General features: G+C 37.7%; 1 long non-coding RNA gene across 3 annotated transcripts; it reads right to left on the bottom strand.

Annotated features, from left to right (window-relative positions):
• Nucleotides 1-892: 892 nt before the first annotated feature.
• LOC126765988 (uncharacterized) lies at nucleotides 893-3,571 on the bottom strand. Of its 3 annotated transcripts, XR_007668690.1 has the most exons (4): nucleotides 2,199-3,571; nucleotides 2,077-2,139; nucleotides 1,861-2,018; nucleotides 893-1,807 (listed from the first exon to the last, which is right to left on the bottom strand). It is a non-coding gene; the product is annotated as an uncharacterized LOC126765988 (long non-coding RNA). The 3 variants fall into 3 exon arrangements; XR_007668689.1 differs by having other exon boundaries at nucleotides 893-2,021; XR_007668688.1 differs by having other exon boundaries at nucleotides 893-2,018.
• Nucleotides 3,572-6,000: the final 2,429 nt, after the last annotated feature.

Here is a 6,000-nt window from a genome sequence, read left to right as displayed (position 1 = left end):
TTAAATAAAAAAAATTAAAACTCCTCTTTTATTATTTTTTTTGAAATTTTCATGATTGTATATAAGAGTATTTCCTTTTTATTTTTACAAAATCTCGGTAATTATTTAGGATTAGCTTTTAAATATTAGCATTTCTACAAGTACATATGTATGTATAAAACTACATATCCTTATAACAATCATTTTTACAAATTATTTAATATTAGCCTCTAAGTCTTTTCTCGACGAACAAAGACCAAACTGTATAAATCACTCATTATTTCCGTCCTGCTATATGGTGCAGAGGCATGGACAACATCCGATGAGTCGACGTTACGGGTTTTGGGAGAAAGTTTCTGCAGAAGATATATGGTCCTTTCCGCATTGGCAATCCGTATGTCGTCCGTATGTCGTCCGTATGGAAAAAGGAAAAAACATTCCAGCTCTGAAAGTATTCGACGCAGTATCCGCCGGGGGAAGCAGAGGAAGACATCCAGTCCGTTGAAGAGATGAAGTGGAGAAGGACCAGGCTACCTTTGGAATCTCGAATTGGCGCCAAACAGCAAAGAGAAAGAACGAATTGTCCGCGCTAAGCGGTGTCTGCACCAGTAAAGAAGAAGATATACTTTCCAAACTGAATTTTCCTGCTTAAAATCAATTATTTTGGTGAACATTTAGGTATGGTTTTAATGATAGTTTTAGTAAAAGGTTTAAACAGTTAGTCCCAAATATAACTATACACAAGAGTTCGTAAAAGAAATACACAAATTATGGAAAATTTAGTGGATATATTTGATTTTTCTTATGCACATTTAAAGTTTGAACTCTTATCAACTATATTTGAACATAAATTAATTTTTGTATTTAACATTAAGCAAAAAACTAAAATTATTGATAAATTCAGGTCACAAAATTGAGTATACCCATCTATTACAGCTTTTTTGTAAAATTATGTGATATTTCGCCCCATATCCTGATAATCTCCTTTTTTAGATCTTTTTTGGTACTGGGATTGAATTTTTCAGATTTCAGTATCTCCCATAAGTGATCTATGGGATTAATTTCGGGGGAGTCTTAAGCTGTTTTGGAGCATTACAAATACATATTCCATTATTTGACTATCATTGATGTATGTTTTGGATCGCTGTTGGAACCAAAGTACTGACGGTAGCTTTAGTTTCTCCAAGCTTGCACGTAAATTTCACTTCAGTATATTCAAATAAATCTCATGTTGCATCCAATAAATTCAATGGTACCCACTCCATTAACTCCCTTAGACTCAGTTAGCATAACTGAACTACCGCCAAGTTTCACTATCCCAACTAAATTTTTATTTGCCAGCTCCGTGTTTGGCTTCCTCCATACAATTTGTCGTCCAACAGATCCCAAAATGACTTCAGTGAACATTACACTTTGCCACTTTTTTTCTTATTTACACTAGAGATAAATGTCTTTTCACGTGCTATCCGACCATGTAAATTACTTTTGTGAAGAACACGAAGAACTGATTCAATTAATATTTGCTTATTTATAGTTTTTGACACTTCAACTGTTAAGTTAGGAACACTTATCTTTGGATTTATTTCCACTTTAGGTACAATATTGCGCTCATCAACATCAAACAAAAATTTTTTTTGGCCTCCGGCCTACTTTTGTTTGGTAATCCCTATACAATAGTGTCCAGTTATAATTTAATAATGTATAATTATATATTGCGATACTGCCGATATACATATGATCACAATTATATTTAATATCGAAAAGAGTAACATAATTTACTTACTGTTATTCAGGATCCTTCCACTTTTTGTTTGATGATCTTTCGTGCCTAATTTAAATAAATTCTTGTATTAAATTCATCTTTGCAAAAATACGTCTTACGTCACTAGTAAGTTTTGCGAGAACGTTAACAGTGTTCCAAATAGAATTAGTGTTATTGATAGCACCTGGATGTAGTCATTAGAATAACGTTATTTTCCTGATTCAGAACTTTCGAGAGCCAAGCCAAATTAATGCCGTCCACTATTGGCGAATCTAATCTGCTATTAGAAACTATTCAATAAATTCATGAGGACCAACATATAATAAAGTACTTACATATACACACAATCTTATGTTATTAGACGACACATCAGCAAATTGGAAAATGTTGAGTGCCATCTAGAAGCACATAGAAAAACATTAGGTAAGTTAATTTAGGCATCCAAACTTTGCGATACCTTTCCGCCATGGTGCCTAATGCCTGACTTAAACGCGCATCACCAGTAAACCATTCGAATGCCTCGGCGACGGAACCCCTCCACTACAGATGGTCATTGACCATTACGATGTAGAACTGTAAGAATTCGTGTTCGCTGTTAATTTGAAGCCCATAGCGTGAAAGTAGAATTTTGAAAGTGTTAAGCCGAAAGTTCTGTTGACACACACAAACAATAAGGGAGCGTTCAAGTATTACGATATGGTTCTGCTGGATCCTGCATGCTATCTTCGGGCTGTCTATACACTGCCGAAACGTCGTTTACGACTGCATACTTCTGCAAGTGTTTCTCCAGCGTGCTGAAAATTACGTTTTTCCAAATCAACATTCGTATGAGGCAGAATGACGCCTGCCAGTCGTTTGCTGAGGGGAGCCATGCGACGCTCTGTCACGACCCAGTCATGTTCAGGTAAAAGTATTCTGTATTCCATATGCATCAAAAGAGAGCTCTGACTTTTCACTGCCGGTAAACCTATTGGTACACGTGCCTTATCGTCTTGTGAGAGAACGAATACTTGCTGCGGTCCCAGAAGCGACGCAAGAGATGCCAATGATCTGATTGTGGCAGTGCAAAATTCCCCATCCTCGTGCTCTTTGTGCATCTCGGTCTGTGGTTTTGCTAACTTTACGAGTACGGTACGTATGTGCCTTCTTCCCTCTTGAGTGTTAGAAACGCGTGGGAGTAAATGAAGATATGTGCCGCTTCGAGAAATTTTGAACCCCATTAACAACAGCCTCTCATGCAGGTCGGACAGAGTGAGACAACTCCTAATCATCTCTGTTCGGCGGCGTTCATCAGCAGCGCTGCCATGAATGGCAATATTAATTATGGTCTCTAGGAAAGCAGGTTGCGAGTGAACTAAAGTGGCTGTCCAGAGTCAGTTCGAGGTTGTGCTACAGGAGGATTGTTTCTCTGACGTTCAATTTTCTCCAGTTTTTCTTTGGTTCGAATTTTTTTTGCACGCTTAGCAGAGTCTCTTATTTTCTTTAAACATTTTTCTTTTTCTTTAAACTCTTTGCGTAGCTTTTTTATTTCGTCGTGAACATCATTTTTGGCTATTCCAGTGTCCCTTGCTTCAGTAAGAACATTTATTCTCTGTTGCAGTAGACTAATTTTTTTCATACATCTAGAGCCGGCTTGTAACATTTTTAGTGAAGCCCGAATCAATCAGAGTCGTGTGTGCTTCCGTAGACGGTGTCTGCACAATTTCCTCATCAGTATTCTGACTTTGTTCATCGTGGGTATCGCTCATCTTTCGTTTAGTGCTTTTATGTGCAGTGACTGCGACAATCGATTCCATATGAGATGAACACGTGGATGAAGCTACAACTTCCGAATCCTGTAAATATCAAGAGGTTAACATTAGAAATAGGTAATATTGGCACATGCGATAAAAATGAACATAATGTACCTGTTTTGTTGAAGAGCAAGTGAAGTCGAGGGAACATTGGGCCTTAGCGTGCCTGGGCGTGGTGCTAGCGTGCTTGATGTTTTCATAGGTAGCTAGAAATAAATAATACTTATGATCTTATTACCAGTTTTTGAAAGTTCAAGATTTGTATTACATATTATAATACTTGTCATAATTACGTTTTAGAAGTAAACTTACCTGTGTAAAATAACTAAGCATTGTTGCTTTCTTCTTTGTGGCCTTCACCTTCAACTGTCGTATAATATCATTTATATGTTCTATAAACTTTTCTTTATCTTTTAGTTTTTCTTTAGCCATTTTCCAAATATCGTTGGCATTTTTTGACACAGTTGAATACTATGATACACTTTAATAACGAATACTGACAATAAAAACCACATTAAATGACGTACAACACAACCTAGGGATTCCCCGTGAAATATAAACGAAAAGGTTGCCATCTTGTGAATTTTAATTCGCTATTTTATTATTTAACAATAGAAACAATGTTACGTAACGTGTTGTAAGAAGGACCCCCTCCCGGCCCTGTAATGTTTCGTAACGTTTTACGAGACCCCCCTCCCCCGCAAATTGCGTTACGTAATACTTGAACGCTCCCTAACCTGTGAATGAGTTATATTAATGTAATGTTATGAAATAAATATTAATATAATCACAAAAAGTATATTCACCTTGCCTTTTCGGCAAGGACCTTTTCAATAAACGTAACCCGCGAGTTAATTTATAGGACGGTCTTTATGACCTTTTGGTTTTTGCGAATGGACGTAAAGTCCTTGTGTCCATGTCTTGCTGAATGTGCCTTTAGAGCCTTCAGCGGATTAATTTTTTGACGAGGCGTCGAAAATGTTAATGTCCATGTTAAATCTAACTTTAATTAAAACGAAATAGCGTTTCATTTTTATATATAGAAGATTATAAACATTCGAATATTTGGACTAAATGCGAATACCTTGAAAACTATAAGTCTACTACGGCTTACACATTCATATTGAATCGAGGAAGTTCTCCTGATTAAGAAATATATTTCATAAACCTCTCTCAAATTTATAGTTTTCGAGTGAAAACTAATTCCATGTTTTTTAAAATATACTTAGTACACATTTTTACTTACACTTAATGTTATAATATAATGTAAATTTTCAAATTACACTATTCCTATACATGTACCAGTTTTGCCCGCAACTTCCGTATTTCAATGTAGTAGTAGAAGAGTTTGAATTTATTTACATATTTTGGTGGCAGTCCACAAATATCTAAGGCTCGAGAACGGCTAGACCAATCTTGATGAAATTTTCAGAGGTTGTTCGTCGCATAAACATCCCCGCCCCTCTAGGCGAATTAATTGCCTAGAAGCCGTTGTAGTTTTTGACTATGATGAAGGGTGTCTGCGAGCGTGCACCTCGGGGTTGCTTAGAATGAAGGGCTCTTCGGCGTTGCACCTGATTCCCATGTTGACTGTGCCGCTGTTGACTTTGCCGGTGACCGGCGTGCGTTGCGTGGACATCGGACATACACTCCAAAGTAGCGTGCGTGTCTGCCAAGCACGTCCTGTAGTGGCCGTGGGCTCGCGCGACCTGTTGGCGCTGAGCGGGCGGCATGGTCTTGAAGATCGTGCATCTCTTCAGGAAATGGAGTCGATGACATGGACATATATATATGTATTTAGTTGTTCATCATTAATCGCGTTAATTAGGTTTTTGGTTTGTACGGACGAATTATAAAACGGGGTATTTTTAAATAATTATTGCTTGATTTTATTTATGCGCTTGCGTTTGCTTGGTTTCAGTGACCGGTTCTTCGGTATTTGGAAGGAAACAATTTCATATTGTCGAGTTAGTAGGCCAGTTTGTGTTCGCACATCTACTACTCTTATATGACCATCTCGTCCCCGATGTACCTTTTCAATGCGGCCTAGTCGCCATTCGCCTGCACTGGGTTCCTTCTGGATCGTTTTTCATCGATGTTTCTTATGGAGATCTTTGAGGTAATCTTCCTTCCATCTAAGTGAATTCATGATGAAGAATTTTAACCTTTTCCCATCCGTTTATTAAAGTGAGTGAGTCTCCTTCTACCTCAGGAATGGTGAGAAGAGGAGCTCCTCTGAGGAAGTGTCCAGGTGTAAGGGCTGTGAAGTCGGAGGGATCTTGCCAGAGTGGTGATATAGGTCATGAATTTAATACGGCTCGATCCGAGTGAGTAATGTAGTAAACTCCTCATAATTGAATTTATGATTACCAGCCGTTTTCTTTAAATGGGACTTAAAGCTTTTTACTGCTGATTCCCAAAGTCTGCCCATGGATCGGGAACATGGAGGTATAAACTGCCAATCGA

The sequence above is a fragment of the Bactrocera neohumeralis genome, unplaced genomic scaffold, assembly GCF_024586455.1.
Source record: "Bactrocera neohumeralis isolate Rockhampton unplaced genomic scaffold, APGP_CSIRO_Bneo_wtdbg2-racon-allhic-juicebox.fasta_v2 cluster11, whole genome shotgun sequence".
In the NCBI taxonomy this organism is placed as follows: Eukaryota; Metazoa; Arthropoda; class Insecta; order Diptera; family Tephritidae; genus Bactrocera; species Bactrocera neohumeralis.
The sequence above is the reverse complement of the archived record's forward strand: the minus strand, read 5'-3'. Positions and strand labels throughout refer to the sequence as shown.